Source organism: Oncorhynchus gorbuscha, linkage group LG16, assembly GCF_021184085.1.
Source record: "Oncorhynchus gorbuscha isolate QuinsamMale2020 ecotype Even-year linkage group LG16, OgorEven_v1.0, whole genome shotgun sequence".
Lineage (NCBI taxonomy): Eukaryota > Metazoa > Chordata > Actinopteri > Salmoniformes > Salmonidae > Oncorhynchus > Oncorhynchus gorbuscha.
In genome coordinates this window covers 66,074,103-66,094,785 of record NC_060188.1, presented here as the reverse complement: position 1 = coordinate 66,094,785, position 20,683 = coordinate 66,074,103, and the positions used below count along the sequence as shown (strand labels likewise).

At 45.3% G+C, this 20,683-nt stretch overlaps 1 pseudogene; it reads right to left on the bottom strand.

The window, feature by feature from the left end:
* The window catches only part of LOC123999788, a 112,418-nt pseudogene that overhangs the window by 51,042 nt on the left and 40,693 nt on the right, over nt 1–20,683 (bottom strand).

Here is a 20,683-nt window from a genome sequence, read left to right as displayed (position 1 = left end):
GTGGGAATGGAGTGCTAGGGATGTCAAAGAGCCACATTGTTTTAGCTCTGTATTCACAGTGTGGTGGTCCAGTATAGTGCTGGGTAGTGTCTGCTGCGTTAAATGGCTAAATGTTAAGTGACTGGTGTCACTGTGCTCTGTGACGGAGAGGCCACCAGTGTGGTGCCACCACCACACCACCACTACCATGGCCCTGTATCTTTCTGCCTGAACACATCCCACAAAAGCAACCATGCAGCGTTCCCAGTATCCGTCGCTCTCTTTTTCTCTCAGAGAAACACAGGCGTTTATCCGCTGAGTGGCCATGGACTTAGCTCCCCTCCATTAGGCTCTGAACTCTGTATGCAGGCAGAGGCTGCCATGTGGAAAAGAGGGCCAAGGGGTGGGGTGGAGGGATGGACTACCCGTCCGTCACCCTCCCTTGTCTCCCCCTTCTCTCTCTCCCCTCCCCTCCATAGGCTGCTCTTCTGTGTGTCTGTCTTTCTCCTCCTCCTCCTCCTCCTCTTCTGCTTCCTATTTCCCTCTGTCTTCTCTTTCTGTCTTTACATTTACATTTTACATTTAAGTCATTTAGCAGACGCTCTTGTCCAGAGCGACTTACAAATTGGTGCATTCACCTTATGACATCCAGTGGGACAGTCACAACTCCCTCTGTCTTATTTGTGTGTGTAATATTTAACTGTATTTAAATTCTGATACAATATAATTTCCCCTGCCCTGTCTACCTGTCTCCATCTCTCCTACCTCTTTCCCTCCTCCCTCCATCTCCCATCATTGAGTGTCTCCCAGTCTAACCACTGGGATTTGATTGGTAGTGACATGATGTGGTGTTGTGCCCATCACCCACCTCTAGAGCCAGTTCCATCCACCCAAGTAAAATTAAATTAAATGAAATGATTTTTTTTTTAATTCAGCACCTTCAACCCCTTTCAAATATTACATAATCTCCCCCAAATATTTGGGGAATTATTTCTTATGGATTATATAATATAAATTGAATGCATGATACTATATTCTTGTCCAGCAAGTGAAATTAAAGCAGTTGTTATTGGATAACGAAACCAATCAAATGTGAGATCTCTCCAAGCTCTCCTTACTTCTTTCAACCCTCTTCTCCCACATGCATACCATATTTAATTAAGAGTCTATTAACGCACCATGCGTCAATCTAAGTAACATAATAAAAAAATCCCATTAAAATCTGTCAATTTAAGCTAGAGATATCAGGTTTTTTGCATGGGTTGCCTCTCATGGGTTGCCTCTCATGGGTTGCCTCTCATGGGTTGCCTCTCATGGGTTGCCTCTCATGGGTTGCCTCTCATGGGTTGCCTCTCATGGGTTGCCTCTCATGGGTTGCCTCTCATGGGTTGCCTCTCATGGGTTGCCTCTCATGGGTTGCCTCTCATGGGTTGCGTCTCATGGGTTGCGTCTCATGTCGGCCATCTGCGGTGAAGGTGGCCGAGCTACAGCGGTGTTTGTCAGAGCATGTGACACCAGAAAATCAGTCTTCTCACAAAAACATCTGTAGCGTCCAAACGGTTTGGCCTACAAACTATTATGACCCCACTATGGAAAGGGGAGACTCTCTCTCTCTGTTTTGCTCCGTTTTGACTCGTCTAAAGGTAATCCATACAAATGAATGGAAGTATGGAGGTAGATTTGTGCTCTATGACAGGACTTGTCTGAAGGTAACCCATACAAATGAATGGAAGTATGGAGGTAGTTTTGTGCTCTATGACAGGACTTGTCTGAAGGTAACCCATACAAATGAATGGAAGTATGGAGGTAGTTTGTGCTCTATGACAGGACTTGTCTGAAGGTAACCCATACAAATGAATGGAAGTATGGAGGTAGTTTTGTGCTCTATGACAGGACTTGTCTGAAGGTAACCCATACAAATGAATGGAAGTATGGAGGTAGTTTGTGCTCTATGACAGGACTTGTCTGAAGGTAACCCATACAAATGAATGGAAGTATGGAGGTAGTTTGTGCTCTATGACAGGACTTGTCTGAAGGTAACCCATACAAATGAATGGAAGTATGGAGGTAGTTTTGTGCTCTATGACAGGACTTGTCTGAAGGTAACCCATACAAATGAATGGAAGTATGGAGGTAGTTTGTGCTCTATGACAGGACTTGTCTGAAGGTAACCCATACAAATGAATGGAAGTATGGAGGTAGTTTTGTGCTCTATGACAGGACTTGTCTGAAGGTAACCCATACAAATGAATGGAAGTATGGAGGTAGTTTGTGCTCTATGACAGGACTTGTCTGAAGGTAACCCATACAAATGAATGGAAGTATGGAGGTAGTTTGTGCTCTATGACAGGACTTGTCTGAAGGTAACCCATACAAATGAATGGAAGTATGGAGGTAGTTTTGTGCTCTATGACACGACTTGTCTGAAGGTAATACATACAAATACAAATGGAAGTATGGAGGTAGTTTTGTGCTCTATGACAGGACTTGTCTGAAGGTAACCCATACAAATGAATGGAAGTATGGAGGTAGTTTTGTGCTCTATGACAGGACTTGTCTGAAGGTAACCCATACAAATGAATGGAAGTATGGAGGTAGTTTTGTGCTCTATGACAGGACTTGTCTGAAGGTAACCCATACAAATGAATGGAAGTATGGAGGTAGTTTTGTGGCAACAAAAATAACGGGTTAAGTATATGTCCAAAAAAACTAAAATATATCCTGAGCTTTCTTATATCTCCAGGATAAAGGACACACTTCAATACCTTATTCCTTTATGCATTTGACTGTCTTTTTTGCCATTTATGATTGTGTTAATAAATAATTTTCTTTGGGCTATGATAGTCAAGGTCAAATTCAACATTTTATCAAATAATACAAAAATATAACTAATTGATACCGAAAGGGGTCCTAAACTTCAAATAAAATATCTAAATGATCCGTGGTATCATTTCTTAAAACAATTCCATATGTTCAAATCAAATCAAATCACATTTATTTATAAAGCCCTTCATACATCAGCTGATATCTCAAAGTGCTGTACAGAAACCCAGCCTAAAACCCCAAACAGCAAGCAATGCAGGTGTAGAAGCACGGTGGCTAGGAAAAACTCCCTAGAAAGGCCAAAACCTAGGAAGAAACCTAGAGAGGAACCAGGCTATGTGGGGTGGCCAGTCCTCTTCTGGCTGTGCCAGGTGGAGATTATAACAGAACATGGCCAAGATGTTCAAATGTTCATAAATGACCAGCATGGTCGTATAATAATAAGGCAGAACAGTTGAAACTGGAGCAGCAGCACGGTCAGGTGGACTGGGGACAGCAAGGAGTCATCATGTCAGGTAGTATATGTTACCCCCCCCCCCGTTAAGAGGTTAAGGTACATAATCCTGACTGGAAGAGGAATCTTACTTTTGACACTGAGTTTGGATTATTATTATTTTATAATTACATTGGAGAACACATACATTTCAGGATGGGGGGGGGGGGGGGTCTTCCATTTGACACTGAAGTCCAGCGGCAGGGTAGCCTAGTGGTTAGAGTTCAAATCCCGAGCTGATAACTGCCCCTGAACAGGCAGTTAATCCACTGTCATTGAAAATAAGAATTTGTTCTTGAATGACTTGAAATAAAGGTAAAATTTAAAATAAAATTAAAATACAGCCATGACAGATTACTTACTTTTGACGTTGAGGTACATGGACTTGCTGACATCAGCTCCCACGTCATTGCTGACCTTACACAGGTAGTAGCCGCTGTCCTCCTCCAGCACATGTTTGATGAGCAGAGAGCCGTTGACCAGTACCTGGATACGGAAGCCCGAGTTCAAGGCTATAGGCTGGAACTGGGGAACCCCCGCACCTAGAGAGGTAGAGAGGGAGAGGTGGAGGGAGGTAGAGATAGGAGGAGGGGAAGATGTAAGATGTATTAAAAACACCTTTTGCATAGTTTATGACCAAATTATGAAGAATTATTACATAATGGATGGATGTTTTGCAGTAACAAAAACTACAGTAGATTTCCATTTCCTCCTTTACGGTAACGTGAGAAGATGTTGCCTTCCCTTCTTCCTCTTTACATTTGTTTAGAGTTGCAGCGCTGAGCTTTCACAATTCAACCTTAAGGCTGTGGACACTGTGTTTGCTGTGTTGGCTCTCATAAACAGATGCTCTTTAATAAAAAAGCTTGCCGTAGGACAATGTTGTGTTTATGCAATTCAGCAAGATAGTCAAAGGAGTAGAAATGGAAGATGCACAGTTACAGAAGGGTATTTATCCTCAATCATAAACCAAGTGTGTAAACATATCATCATAGTGGTCAGAAGGGAGAAGAATAGCTTTTAATTAATCCTGGGTCATGCTCAGTAGTGCACAGTGTTGCAAAACGTTTTGAAATGGAAACGGAACATCTGTGTTCTATTTGGACAGGTTCATGCAGTACCTCCCTGTTTCACTCCATGTCAAAACATTAACTCTCTACTTAACACAATTATTTTATATTTTGACCTATTTACCTTTGGAGTGCTTCCACACTATGGTAGGGACGGGGTATCCCTCTGCAGAGCAGTTGAGGATCACAGCTTTTCCATAGATGCCGTCCTGGTCCTTGGGCTGCACCACAAACTTTGGAGGGACTAGTTGGGAGAGCAACAGACAAAAGGTAATTAAAACGGGTTAATCTGTTATGGTGTTGTAGTTTGAGTTTGTAATTTGTAAGTCGCTCTGGATAAGAGCGTCTGCTAAATGACTTAAATGTAAATGTAAATGTAATACCTTGTGGCTTAAATAGCACAAATTAGAAATGCTATATTTTCACACCAAGTGTGAGAAAAACAAGAAGAGCCAATGCTAGCGAGTGGATTAGCATATTAGCCCAGTAGCGGAATAAGTGGCATCTCACATCACAACATTAAAAGATTACAGTAAAACAGAATGTGCAACACTGCTATTGGGTTTAGGGTTATATTATGTTTTAGCATATAGGGTTTCTTTTGCTATACCCAACATAGGCTTAGTGGTAGGTTGATTTGGATCCACTCCAACTGTAGGGGAACATATGAAGAGAGTTTACTCTTGCAGAATACTGGAAAAACTAGCAAATATGTTCTCGACTCATATCTTTGAGTGGTGTCAAACCTTCTCCCCCCTCTCTCCCCTCATCAACTCCCTCCCTCCCCCTCCCACCCCTCTCCACATCTCCCCCCAACCCTCTCCCTCCTCACCCCTCTCCTCTCCTCACCCCACCCCTCTCCTCTCCTCACCCCTCTCATCTCCTCACCCCTCTCATCTCCTCACTGCTTTATATCCCCCTCCTCAACTCTCTTCCCTCCTCACCTCTCTCCCTCCTCACCTCTCTCCCTCCTCAACTCTCTTCCCGCCTCACCTCTCTCCCTCCTCAACTCTCTTCCCTCACCTCTCTCCCTCCTCAACTATCTTCCCTCCTCACCTCTCTCCCTCATCCACTCTCTTCCCTCCTCACCTCTCTCCCTCCTCCACTATCTTCCCTCCTCACCTCTCTCCCTCCTCTCCCCTCCTCACCCCTCTCCCTCCTCACCCCTCTCCCCTCCTCACCCCCTCATCTCCTCACTGCTTTATTTCCCCCTCCTCACCTCTCTCCCTCCTCCACTATCTTCCCTCCTCACCTCTCTCCCTCCTCCACTCTCTTCCCTCCTCACCCCTCTCCCTCCTCTCCCCTCCTCACCCCTCATCTCCTCACTGCTTTATTTCCCCCTCCTCACCTCTCTCCCTCCTCAACTCTCTTCCCTCCTCACCCCTCTCCCTCCTCTCCCCTCCTCACCCCCTCATCTCCTCACTGCTTTATTTCCCCCTCCTCACCTCTCTCCTTCCTCCACTATCTTCCCTCCTCACCTCTCTGCCTCCTCTCCCCTCCTCACCCCTCTCCCTCCTCTTCCCTACTCACCCCTCTCCCCTCCTCACCCCCTCATCTCCTCACTGCTTTATTTCCCCCTCCTCACCTCTCTCCCTCCTCAACTCTCTTCCCTCCTCACTCCTCTCCCTCCTCACCTCTCTCCCTCCTCAACTCTCTTCCCTCCTCACTCCTCTCCCTCCTCACCTCTCTCCCTCAACTCTCTTCCCTCCTCACCTCTCTCCTCTCCTCATCCCTCTCCCTCCTCTCCCCTCCTCACCCTCTCATCTCATCACTGCTTTATATCCCCCTCCTCACCCCTCTCCCTCCTCTCTCCCTCCTCACCCTCTCATCTCCTCACTGGTTTATATCCCCCTCCTCACCTCTCTCCCTCCTCTCCCCTCCTCACCCTCTCATCTCCTCACTGGTTTATATCCCCCTCCTCACCTCTCTCCCTCCTCTCCCCTCCTCACCCTCTTATCTCCTCACTGGTTTATATCCCCCTCCTCACCTCTCTCCCTCCTCTCCCCTCCTCACCCTCTTATCTCCTCACTGGTTTATATCCCCCTCCTCACCTCTCTCTCCCTCCTCAACTCTTCCCTCCTCACCCCTCTCCCTCCTCTCCCCTCCTCACCCTCTCATCTCCTCACTGGTTTATATCCCCCTCCTCACCTCTCTCCCTCCTCACCCTCTCATCTCATCACTGCTTTATATCCCCCTCCTCACCTCTCTCCCTCCTCTCCCCTCCTCACCCTCTTATCTCCTCACTGGTTTATATCCCCCCTCCTCACCTCTCTCCCTCCTCAACTCTCTTCCCTCCTCACTCCTCTCCCTCCTCACCGCTCTCCATCTCCCTCCTCACACCTCCCCCACCTCTCTCCCCTCCTCACCTGTCTCCATCCCCTTCCTCACCCTCCCTCCTCACCCCTCCCTCCCCCTCCTCACCTCTCCTCACCCCTCTCCCTCCCCCTCCTCACCCCTGACGATGAGCTGACTCTGGTGTTCCACGGTGGCGGCCTGGTTGCGTGCGATGCAGGTGTAGTTGCCATTGTGCAGGAGAGACAGGTTGGAGATACGTAGGGAGCTGGTGAAGTCTATGTTGTCGATCGTTACGCCGAGGCTGGCCGGGATTGGCCGACCGTCCTTCTGCCAGGTGATGAAGACAGGCTGATCACCTGACATCACCACGCACGGAATGAACACACGTTGGCCAATAGAGAAACGAGGGAACTCGAAGGGATGGATGGTGGGGGGAACTGCAGGAGAAAGAGACGGGTAGAGTTATGGAAAGGGTATTTATGTTTGTATCTTAAAGCAAGGATTCAACTTAGTTAGTTCTGATCAACCATCCTCATCCCCATCTAGTTTCTAAATGTATTAATAGCTTGGCTTAACACCATGGAGATGCAGATGAGAGCGAGAAATTAATTACATTTCCCCTTGCGGAGAGGCTGGCTGTCCTTTACCTCTCCCTTGTTCCCTCTTTCTCTCACTCTCTCTTCCTCTGTCTCTCTCTCTCTCTGGGGACACTATAGCCATGGTGCGAAGCAGATGCTTTGAAGAATTCATGATTTAAAATAACATTGAAATAAACGACACTTCAACAATTATTTAATTCTCAACAAAGTAAGAATAATGGGCTCCTGGGGATTCCCACTCTTTTCCTCTCCTCTCCGCAGCCTCGGAATGCTAAGCAGCTGAGAGGCAAATTAGGTACAGTGGGAATGTCGTTGTTCTGAGCTTTGTTTAGGGCCACAGTCGGCGTGATTTCCCCCACCGCGCACAAATGTTAACGTGGTGGCGCCGCCGAGACCCGTGAGAGAGGATTCCGATTGGTACGTTCTTTCTGATACTTCAAATTATGCAGCACCATTATTGAGGAAAGACCAGCTGGGCACAAACTGGTTTAATCATTGTTGTTTCCATGTCATTTCAATTAAATTATGTTGAACCAACATGCAATAGACGTTTAATTGACATCTGTGCTCAGTGGGGAGAGCCGTCTGAGGTTATGGACTGTAGTGTACTGGCAGACTGGCATAGCGGCTGTGAATGTTCAGATCAGCTGACGATGCGATTCTTTACAATGTTTGTCATGGCTAGTCATGTCTGACATCAACACCATCATCCCAGACACCCTGGACCCACTCCAATTCGCATACAGCCCCAACAAATCCACAGATGACGCAATATCTATTGCACTCCACACCTGGACAAGAGGAACACCTATGTGAGAAGGCTGTTCATCGACCATAGCTCAGCACCATAGTGCCCTCCAAGCTCATCACTAAACTAAGGACCATGGGACTGAACACCTCCCTCTGCAACTGGATCTTGGACTTCCTGACAGGACACCCCCAGTTGGTGAGGGTAGACAACAACCCAGCCACCACGCTGACCCTTAACACAGGAGCCCCTAAGGTGTTTGTGCTTAGTCCCATCCTGTACTCCCTGTTCACCTACAACTGAGTGGTTGCGCACGACTCCAACACCATCATTAAGTTTGTTGATCACTGAAGACAATTAGACAGCCAATAGGGAGGAGGTCAGTGACCTGGTAGTGTGGTGCCACGTCAGCAAGACGTTGAGGGAGACTACAGGAAACGGAGGGCCGAGAGCTTCAGATTCTTCGGTGTCCACATCACTAAGGAATTAACATGGTCCACACACGCCAACACAGTTAGGACGAAGGCATGACAACAGCTCTTCCCCCTCTGGAAACAGAAAAGTTTTGGCATGGGCCCTCAGATCCTCAAAATGTTTTACAGCTGCCATCCAGGACCTCTATACCAGGCGGTGTCAGAGGAAGGCCCAAGACATAGACATTTCTCTCTGCTACCGCACAGCAAGAACTCTGAACAGCCTCTACCCCTAAGCCATAAGACTGCTACATACTTAACCAAATACCTACCCAGACTATCTGCATTGACCCTTTTTACACCAGCTCTTTAGACTCATCACATACGCTGCTGCTACTGTTTATTATATATCCGGTTGCCTAGTCACTTTACCCCTACACAACAGTAGTAGATCATCAAGGACATCAACCACCCAAGCCACAGCCTGTTCACCCCACTATCATCCAGAAGGCAAGGTCAATACAGTTTTTATTTAGTTATTTAACCTTTATTTAACTAGGCAAGTCAGTTATTTAAACGAAAGCCTTGGAACACTGGGTTAACTGCCTTGTTCAGGGGCAGAACGACATATTTTTACCTTCTCAGCTCAGAGATTCAATCTAGCAACCTCTTGGTTACTGGCCCAACTCTCTAACAACTAGGCTATCTTCCACTCCATCAAAGCTGCATCAAAGCTGGGACCGAGAGACTGAAAAACAGGTACTATCTCAAGGCCATCAGACTGTTAAATAGCCATCACTAGCTGGCCTCCACCCAGTAACCTGCCCTGAACTTAGTCATTGTTACTAGCTGGCTGCCACTCGGTTACTCAACCCTGCACCTTAGAGTCTGCTGCCCTATGCACATATACATGGAATCACTGGTCACTTTAATAAAGGATCACTGGTCACTTTAGGGCTAGGCCCCTTTTTTCTCAATTTCTGCCTGACTGGCGTGCCCAAAGTAAACTGCCTGTTGCACAGGCCCTGAAGCCAGGATATACATACCATTGGTACCATTGGAAAGAAAACACTTTGAAGTTTGTAGAAACGTTAAAATAATGTAGGAGAATATAGCACAATAGATATGGCAGTTTGTAGAAACTGCATCTCCACAGTACATCTGTCCAATAAGCAGGTGTGACGAGGACAAGTATAAAAGCACAATCTAGCCCAGTCCGGGGTAAGTCTTTAGCAAGCAGTGGCAGAGTGAGGAGCATTAACCTCTGCCCTGCACATCAACGGCTGGGCCACAACCCATTGACCATTTCTTCTGCAGCCCTGTACTCTCCCAACACACGCTAGTGTTAGCGAGTCACTGACCTACAAACCACTATCACTATCACTACAACACTTCCACCTAGTCCACTTCCAGTTTGCTGTGTGTGTGCATGTCTTGAGAGTGTAAATAATGTGTGAATTGCATCCCTGTCTCCTACCGGTCATTTCCGTCTTCTTACCGGGATGCCGGGGCAGTTGCACCTATATCTAAACTGCCACATCTATTATAGACCACCACATGGTGGAGCTCTTTTTCACTGTCTATATCGCCAGGTTACATATCTAACCAAGTTACTTATTGTGTATTTATTCTTCATGTACTTTTTTAAAATATTATTTTTAGACTTGTCTCTGCATTGTTGGGAAGGTCACGTACAGTGGCTTGCAAAAGTATTCACCCCCCTTGGCATTTTTACTATTTTGTTGCCTTACAACCTGGAAATATATATATTTTTTTTGGGGGGGGGTTGTATCATTTGATTTACACAACATGCATACCACTTTGAAGATGCAAAATATTTTTTATTGTAAAACAAACAATAAATAAGACAAAAAAACAGAAAACTTAAGCGTACATACCTATTCACCCCCAAAAAAAAGTAAATAGTTTGTAGAGCCACCTTTTGCAGCAATTACAGCTGCAAGTCTATTGGGGTATGTTTCTATAAGCTTGGCACATCTAGCCACTGGGATTTTTGCCCAAGGACAAATTGCTCCATCTCCTTCAAGTTGGATGGGTTCTGCTGGTGTACAGCAATCTTTAAGTCATACTACAGATTCTCAATTGGATTGAGGTCTGGGTTTTGGCTATGCCATTCCAATACATTTAAATGTTTTCCCTTAAACCACTCAAGTGTTGCTTTAGCAGTATGCTTAGGGTCATTGTCCTGCTGGAAGGTGAAACTCCATCCATCCCTGGAAGACTGAAACAGGTTTCCCTCAAGATTTTCCCTGTATTTAGCTGTGGTATGACTTAAAGATCATTCCTTAAATTCTGACCAGTTTCCCAGTCCCTGCCGATGAAGGATATCCCCACCGCATGATGCTGCCACCACCATGCTTCACTGTGGGGATGGTGTTCTCGGGGCGATAAGAGGTGTTGGGTATGCACCAGACAGCGTTTTCTTTTATGGCCAAAAAGCTCAATTTTAGTGTCATCTGACCAGAGTACCTTCTTCCATTTGTTTGTGGAGTCTCCCACATGCCTTTTGGTGAACACCAAATGTGTTTGCTTATTTTTTCCTTTAAGCAATGTTTTTTTTCTGGACACTATTCCATAAAGCCCAGCTCTGTGGAGTGTATGGCTTAAAGTGGTCCTATGGACAGATACTCCAATTTCCGCTGTGTGGTTTTGCAGCTCCTTCAGGGTTATCTTTGGTCTCTTTTTTGCCTCTCTGATTAATGCCCTCCTTGCTGGTCCGTGAGTTTTGGTGTGCGGCCCTCTCTTGGCAGGTTTGTTGTGGTGCTATACTCTTTACACCTTTTTAAAATGGATTTAATGGTGTTCCGTGGGATATTCAAAGTTTTGGATATTTTTTATAACCCAACCCTGATCTGTACTTCTCCACAACTTTGTCCCTGACCTATTTGGAGAGCTCCTTGGTCTTCATGGTGCCGCTTGCTGATGGTGCCTCTTGCTTAGTGGTGTTGCAGACACTGGGGCCTTTCAGAACAGGTGAATATATACTGAAATCATGTGACAGATCATGTGACACTTAGATTGCACACAGGTGGACTTTATTTAACTAATTATGTGACTTCTGAAGGTAATTGGTTGCACCAGATCTAATTTAGGGGCTTCATAGCAAAGGGGGTGAATCCATTTAAATTACAGGTTGTAATTCAACAAAATAGAAAAAACACCAAGGGGGATGAATACTTTTGCAAGGCACTGTAAGTAAGCATTTCACTGTCAGTCTACACCTGTCGTTTACAAAGCATGTGAAAAATACAATTTGATTTGATTGTAAGAGCCATACCTTTTACTGATTATGGCATATATCTGTAAAGTGTCTATACAAGAGGCTCTAACACTCTTGATTCATCAACTCAAGGTCCTTCTGAGTAGATCATGAGTAGAATCATGTATGTTAGAGGGGTGACAGGTAGCCTATTCTAGATGCCATTGCCTGAATTTACAACCTCACAACTGGTAATTACCACCTTGCTACTTGGTTATGAACATAGCATAAAGCCCGCAGATAGCTCTACAGGTTGGGACCCCTGGTTTATATCTTTAACTCAGTAGGTTAAAGGTTTGAGTGCATACTGTACCTTTCACACTGACGTGCACACTTTGGCTGGTGGAGAGAGAAGGTGAGACCAGCACGCTACACGTGTACTCTCCCTCATCCACATCCTTCTGTACATCATACAGCTTTAGCGTGCCATTGTTCTCAAATGCCCGCTGCCGGTGGTTATAGGGGAGCAGGTTGGCGTCCTTGTGCCATTTGATGGAGTAGTACGGGTAGCCAATGACGCGGCAGTGAATGTACATGTCCCGCCCAGCAATGGCGGTGAGGTTTTTCATTGGTCGTATGCTGGCAGGCCCTTAATGGAGACAGAAGAGAAATACCTCTCTTAAAATGATTTTGAGGCTGAGAAATGTGAAACTTTAGAAGTTTGAGATGTTTAAGTGTGTCAGAAACCATGGAGACAGACAGGGATTCATTCTGAAAGACAAGGACAACATTTATTGGAGATTGTAAAGCATATTAAAATACTATACTCCATTGGGACTTGCTAAGTGCCATGACTACAATATCCTACTATTAGTATAATATCAACACCTCATTTTCCTGTAATTAGGAAATAAAAGGCAATCATTTACATAAATCTCATTGAATAATAGTAATATAAAATCACCCTAGTTCCTCGTCCCTGGGACCGATCCATAGCTGAGTGTTCCAGAGGGCGTGTACCTACTTTCCTATTTTAAACTCTCCGAGGTGAAGTGAATATTATCACACTGTTCTAGCACCTGCTAGACGCCAGGCATGATTGCATTTGACAAGCATTAGAGCCCAATGTTCCCACTCTCCACTTATGAACATATTATCAAAAGCATTAGTCATGTTCCCCTTGCTCGCTCTCTCATACTGCTGGAAAACCAACAGCATGTAACCAACACAGCTCTATAATACAGACCCTACCAGGGATACTGACTGACTATTAGGATATTTAACATACTGTAGATAGATGACAGTTACCCAATCCATCCTGTATTGCCTATAGGAGCCATAGGAAAACTAACACTTTACAGAAAGGTACAAATCTAGAGTTAGGTACTGTAGCTAGATAGAACAGTTGAACTAAATCTGTGGTGGTGTGCACCTCTAGCGCACTCGAAAGGCATCCACGTTGCTACTCTCTTTAGCATGATTAAGAAGCAAACAATGTGAGAAACAGTCATTACACTGTCTCTGCTATGCCACCTGCGGATATTTATCTTCTACGCTCAAGCTGCATTCAGAAGACATGTACACTCTGCTCAGCTCCGCTCTCTTCTGCGCTGGGCTAGCTAACCTACTGAACTGGAGACTTTAGCATCCCCTCACTACGCCCATGCTTAGCTACATTATTGTGCTTTCCAGTGGGAAAACCATCAAAATGAGTTATCCAATATCTAACACAGAAGGCCTGTCCTTCTCTGTTTTGAGCCTTTATAAGGTAATGAATTAGCATTGAGTGGAGGATGAAGGGCCTGTAGTCTCTAGATATACCCCTAGTAACCATGGTGACAGTCAGTCTTACAGTAGCTGGCTATAGAGCTGCCCGGCACCTCCCTGCTGAGTGTAGATTGCTCCTCAGTCAAATGCTAGTGCTCGTGTAAATCAACTTAATGGCGTCCCAATATAAAGCCATCAGTGAATGTTAGGTAGGGAGTAGGGCATTAGAGAAGTTACCGCTGACACCAGTGAGTGATGATCGGAGCACTATACGAGCCCCTAGGATAATCTGGCATGTTTTGAATAGGAAATTAAACCAAAAGGAAAAAGATGGGTACAGACAGACAGGCGAGCTAGTTGACACAAAGATACACACATCGACACAGACAGAACGACCGTAGGGGAAAACAGACCAGATAGAACACGCTCACACACAGACACATGTACAAAAACACAGACACACATGTACACACATACATATATTTGTGACATACAGCACGTAAACAAAACAAGAAGGAAAGAAACAAAAAATGTCTCACAACTAAACATACACAGAACACACAACTAACACACAACACACACGGAACACACACTAACACACAATACACACTGAACACACAACTAACACACAAATAACACACACACACAGAACACACAACTAACACACACCACACACTGAACACACAACTAACACACAACACACACAGAACACACAACTAACACACAACTAAGACACAACACACACAGAACACACAAACAACAAGGAGACACTGAAACAAGTTCGAAAGAGGTTAGTCAGGCACTCTCAAAGGATCTTCGGAAAAAAACACATGCATCAGGAAAAACAACAACAACAACAACAACAAATAATAATAATTAATAATAATTCATAAATTCATAAATGTGTAAAATGTAATTGTTTTGGAGGAGCTGATCTGACAAGCACCTCTTACGTTTATTCGCGCCTGGTAGGATACCGCCCCGGCCGAATTGTTGCAGATGCACCGGTAGACACCCCCGTCTGGCCCTGTTGTCTGGCTGATGTTCAGGTGGCTGATCACATGGCCCTCCTGGTCGGTGTAGTGGCCGATGCGGTGGCGGGAGTCCCTGATGACCGGATCGTCGTCCAGCGTCCACATCACCCTGGGCTCTGGTGTGCCTTTCACCGTGCAGAACAGTGACACAAACTCGTTGGTTCCAAACACTTTCTCACTGAAGGAAGAGATTATCTTGGGCGTGCCGTCTGGAGAGAGGGGGAGAGGGAGACAAGATGGGAGGTGGGTTAGAGTTAAAGATACTTTTTTTCTAGTAGATCTAGATACCAATCTAAAGTCAGCTGCATTTTATCCGCCTTAAAGGAAAATTCCACCCCAAAACTACAGTATTTTTTGGTATTTGTTTCATTGGTCCATTGTTGATATATTCCCCAAATGTTTTACTTGTCATTCGGGTCATATTTCTGTATTTTGAAAGTTACATATCTTGAAAACTTGATTGCTGACAAGCAAAACATTTTGGGATTATATCAACAATGGACTAATGAAACAAATACCAAAATATAGTTTTTGGGTGGAGTTTTCCTTTAAGGTCAAGGTGATGATTAGGTTTGGGTCAACTGATCCTAGATATATGTCTAGCATGTCTAGTTTATAAAAGGAGAATTCATTACATTGTCTCTTTGCCAGATACAGTAAATCAGGGATAAAAAAAACTGTTGACCTCAAGTCACATGCATCAAAGGATCATGATGAGCAAACACAGTGTCCATTCACACTAATACTGTATATCTCAGTGAAGAGGATTTGGAATTGTTCCTACTCCTCCTCCCCCCTCCTCGTCCTCCTCCTCCTCATTATAGATGATCAATACCCTCTTTATATTGGTCCATGGCCATGGGAGACAGTTGCCACAGCAACAGAGTTCAGGCCGTGAGAGCAATGTGAGGCTTGTTCAGATAATCTAATCACAGGGGCTGTGGCAGGGCTTTACTGCAGCCCTCATTAGCACTCACACACAGACACCTGATCAATGGTTGGTGTTCCCCAATTCTGCAGTCACACAAAAAACACATGCAGGCAAGCACACACTCACATGCATGGACACTCACACACAGATGCATAGTCACACAATGCTCACATGCACATACACACTAAAAACACACAACTACCCAAAAACAAAAACACACAGGTTTTCTGCTGCGATTGAAAGTAACGGGAATACCTAGGATAGGATAAAGTAATCCTTCTCCCCCCCCCCCCCTTAAAAGATTTAGATGCACTATTGTAAAGTGGCTGTTCCACTGGATGTCATAAGGTGAATGCACCAATTTGTAAGTCGCTCTGGATAAGAGCGTCTGCTAAATTACTTAAATGTAAATGTAAATGTAACATTGTTAACCCCCTGACCACACAGACATCCACTGAGAGTACTGACCTTCCAGAATGACCTGGACAAAGTCCTGGGCGGACATCTTGCCTTTCCTAGCGAAGCACTGGTAGGCTCCTCCATCACTCTTAGCCATCCCAGCCATGACCAGGTTCTCCCGGTTGTTGCCAGTCATACGAACACTGTTCCCAGGGTAGATAATTTCTCCATTCCGGTACCAGGACAGGTCGTACTCCTCCGAGCCACTCACGCTGCACGACAGAGACACCTGGCTACCTACGCTGCCTTTCACCTTCCTCGGGCTGACCACTGCCTTCAGGGGCTCTGGAAGAGGGAGAGGGAGCTTATATTCTCTTGTCAATGCGACATACTGTATATCAGCTATAAATGTATGAACTTTGAACATTATCCAACTCTGAACAGTATTTCAGATTTACAATTAACAGATGAACAACAAATATACTGTACATTTAGCACAACATGCTGCACACAGTCTATTACTGACCTTTGACCTGCAGCCTCCCCACCACCTCTGCGTTGCCATAGCTGTTCCACACTTCACACACGTAGCTTCCCTTGTCGCTGGGCTGCGCCCTCTCTATCAACAGGCCCGTCACACTCTGCCTGAAGCGGCTGTCCGGCTCTAGCGGACGGTTGTCCTTCAGCCAGCGGTACTTCGGGGCCGGGTGACCAGACGCCTTGCACGGCAGCTCCACCCGGTGTGATGTCATCACCTCGCGACGCTCAAAACCATCCAGGATGACCGGCCCCGAGTTGGAGGGGTCTGAGGGAGGAGCAAGCGCCAAAGGTGAGAGAAATGCAATATTTTGGTCAAAAGTATGCATTGTTAGCAATACTCAGTTGACTAGCTTCGAGCAGGTCCAGATTGAAGGAGTGAAGTGAAACAATAGTGAAACCTAGTGATATTCAGAGTGTATTCCAGGCTTTCATTGGCACTCAAACTTGCACAACAGACTCGTATCCAAGCTGTACTGTCCCTCTGCATACCTGACACAAAGAGGCGTGCGCTGTTGCTCTGCCTGGTCTCTCCTGTGTAGCGGTGGCGGGTCATACACCTGTAGTTATACAATCCATCCTCATTCTGCACGTCCAAGATGTACAGGGCTCCCGTGGAGGTGATGAGGAACCGAGGCGCTGCAACATAACAAGACACAGCTAATCGTTAGACATATGCAGCATTCAACCTGCTTATGTAGCTTAGGAGCAACATACTGTACAACCATACAGCTGTGTGGCATATATGTTTTCTTTTTCTTTCTCATTCACAACAGGGTGGTATCAGAATCACCCTGCATGCACCGATGCGATTCAACAAATAAAACCACTACAAACAGCCATCGCAGAACTTGATATAGAATATCCATGCGGCTTGGTAAATATTTGCAGAGTTGTCTTCTGTGATGTGCCAGGCGACGAGACTCCAGACACTGAGCATCTGCTCCAGCCCATTTAGCTGAACACATCTGAGAGGGAATGTGACACGGCTGTGTGTTGTGGCAGTCTAACACCGCTCGTTATCACATAGCTCATCGCTCTGCTCTCTGCTCTGTCTCTCTCTCTCTTTCAGACTAAAGCAGAGAGATCCAGGGACAGAGATCACACAGCGCTTTGATATGGCACCGCGGCGCAGCTCAGGTCGGATGTGCTAATATCATGCTAATTCGTGGGACAACTGGAAATGGGGGGAGGTCGTCAACGTTTAGGAGGACTAATGCCTGATAGCTGCCGGAGCTGTCATAGCAGGAGCTGGGAGGATATTCCTCAGACAGAGATGATGGAGGATGATGTTTGGGATGGGGTTGCGAATGGCATGTGCACAGTACCTTCCATTTCCTTCCCATCTATGCCAGTCGGTGTTGAAGCTATGAGAACTGGAACAGTGACCTACACCTCTTATTGAATACTGTCTGTAAAACACAAAACCCATTACAGCACTGCAACAATCTACACTATTTTGACCCCATTTTCTATTTGATATAGAAAGGGAAAAAGGAGTAATGAGACATACTGTTTTGTATTGGTCTTTGTGCAGAATCCTACTTTAATCCATAGAAGGCAGTAGCGAACCTGTGTTCATGTCCTTGATGTTTAATTAAAGAATATTGATTCAACCTTGTGATATTTTACATTTGATAGAAAGAGGAGAGTTGAAATGAAGAAGGAGAAAACACAGAGAGAAGGTGAAATAGAGAGAAAGAAAGAGATACACTATAACAGTGCATTTGGAAAGTATTCAGACCCCTTGACTTTTTCCACATTTTGTTATGTTACAGCCTTATTCTAAAATTGATTAAATACATGTTTTTCCTCATCAATCTACACACAATAGCCCATAATGCCAAAGAAAAAAAAGGTTTTTAGACATTTCTGGACATTCATTAAAAATTAAAAACTGAAAAACATATTTACATTAGTATTCAGACCCTTTGCTATGAGACTCGAAATTGAACTCAGGTGCATCCTGTTTCCATTGATCATCCTTGAGATATTTCTACAACTTGATTGGAGTCTACTTGTGGTAAATTAAATTGTTAGGACATGATTTGGAAAGGCGCACACCTGTCTATATAAGGTCCCACAGTTGACAGTGCATGTTAGAGCAAAAACCAAGGTCGAAGGAATTGTCTGTAGAGCTGTGTTGCACAGCTCTGGGGAAGGGTACCAAAACGTTTCTGCAGTATTGAAGGTCCCCAAGAACACAGTGGCCTACATCGTTCTTAAATGGAAGAAGTTTGGAACCACCAAGACTCATTCTAGAGCTGGCCGCCCGGCCAAAATGAGCACTCGGGGGAGAAGGGCCTTGGTCAGGGAGGTGACCAAGAACCCGATGGTCAATCTGACAGAGATCCAGAGATCCTATGTGGAGATGGGAGAACTTTCCAGAAGGACAACCATCACTGCAGCACTCTACCAATCAGGCCTTTATGGTAGAGTGTGCCAGACGGATGCCACTCCTCAGTAGAAGGCACATGACAGCCCGCTTGGAGTTTGCCAAAAGGCACTGAAAGGACTCTCAGACCATGAGAAACAAGATTCTCTGGCCTGATGAATCCAAGATTGAACTCTTTGGCCTGAATGCCAAGCGTCATGTATGGAGGAAACCTGGAACCATCCCTACGGTGAGGTATGGTGGTGGCAGCATCATGCTGTGGGAATTTCTTTCAGGGACTTAGAGACTAGTCAGTAACGATGGAATGATGAACGGAACAAAGTTCAGAGAGATCCTTGATGAAAACCTGCTCCAGAGCTCTCAGGATCTCAGATTGGGGAGAAGGTTTACCCTCCAACAGGAAAATGACCCTAAGCACACAGCCAAGACAATGCAGGAGTGGCTTCTGGATAAGTCTCTGAATGTCCTTGAGTGGCCCAGCCACAGCCCGGACTTGAACCCGATCGAACATCTCTGGAGAGACTTGAAAATAGCTGCGCAGCGACGCTCCCCATCCAACCTGACAGAGCTTGAGAGGATCTGCAGAGAAGAATGGGATAAACTCCCCAAATACAGAAGTGCCAAGCTTGTAGCGTCATACCCAAGAAGACTCAAGGCTGCCAAAGGGTCTGAAAATGAAAACGTAATATTTCAGTTTTAAAAAATCAACATCTGCCAACATTTCTAAAAACCTGTTTTTGCTTTGTAATTATAGGGTATTGTGCGTAGATTGATGAGGATAAGAAACAATGTTATACATTTTAGAATAAGGCTGTAATGTAACAAAGTGTGGATAAAGTCAAGGGGTCTGAAAACATTCCGAATGCACTGTATATACAAAAGTATGTGGAAACCCCTTCATATTAGTGGATTCGGCTATTTCAGCCACACCCGTTTCTGACAGGTGTATAAAATTCAGCACACCGCCATGCAATCTCCATTGACAAACATTGGCAGTAGAATTGCCTTACTAAAGAGTTCAGTGACTTTCAAAGTGGCACCGTCATAGGATGCAACAATTCCAACAAGTTAGTTCATCAAATTTCTGCCCTGCTAGAGCTGAGTTGAAACATCTAGGAGAAACAACGGCTCAGTCACGAAGTGGTAGGCCAAACAAGCTCACAGAATGGGACCACCGAGTTGTAATGCGCGTCACTCGTAGAAATTGTCTGTTGCAACACTAACTACCGAGTTCCAAACTGCCTCTGAAAGCAACGTTACCACAAGCACTCTTGGTCGGGAGTGTCATGAAATGGTTTTCCATGGCCGAGTAGGCACACACAAGCCTAAGATCACCATGCACAATGCCAAGCATCGGCTGGAGTAGTGTAAAGCTCACTGCCATTGGACTCTGGAGCAGTGGAAACACGTTCTTTGGCTTCACCATCTGGCAGTACGACGGACGAATATGGGTTTGGCGAAGACCGGACAACGCTACCTGCCCGATTGCATAGTGCCAATTGTAAAGTTTGGTGGAGAAGGAATAATGGTCTGGCGCTGTTTTTCATGGTTCGGGCAAGGCCTCTTAGTTCCAGTGAAGGTAAATCTTAACGCTACAGCATACAATGACATTCTAGACGATACTGTGCTTCCAACATTGTGGCAATAGTTTGGGAAGGCCCTTTCCTGTTTCAGCATGACAATGACACCGTGCACAAAGCGAGGACCATACAGAAATGGTTTGTCGAGATCAGTGTGGGAGAACTTGACAGGCCTGCACAAAGCCCTGACCTCAACCACATCGAACACCTTTGGGATGAATTGCAACGACGACTGAGAGCCAGGCCTAATCATCCAACATCAGTGGCCGACCTCACTAATGCTCTTGTGGCTGAATGTAAGCAAGTCCCTTCAGCAATGTTCCAACATCTAGTGGAAAGCCTTCCCAGAAGAGTGAAGGCTGTTATTGCTGCAAAGCGGGGGCCAACTCCTTATTAATGC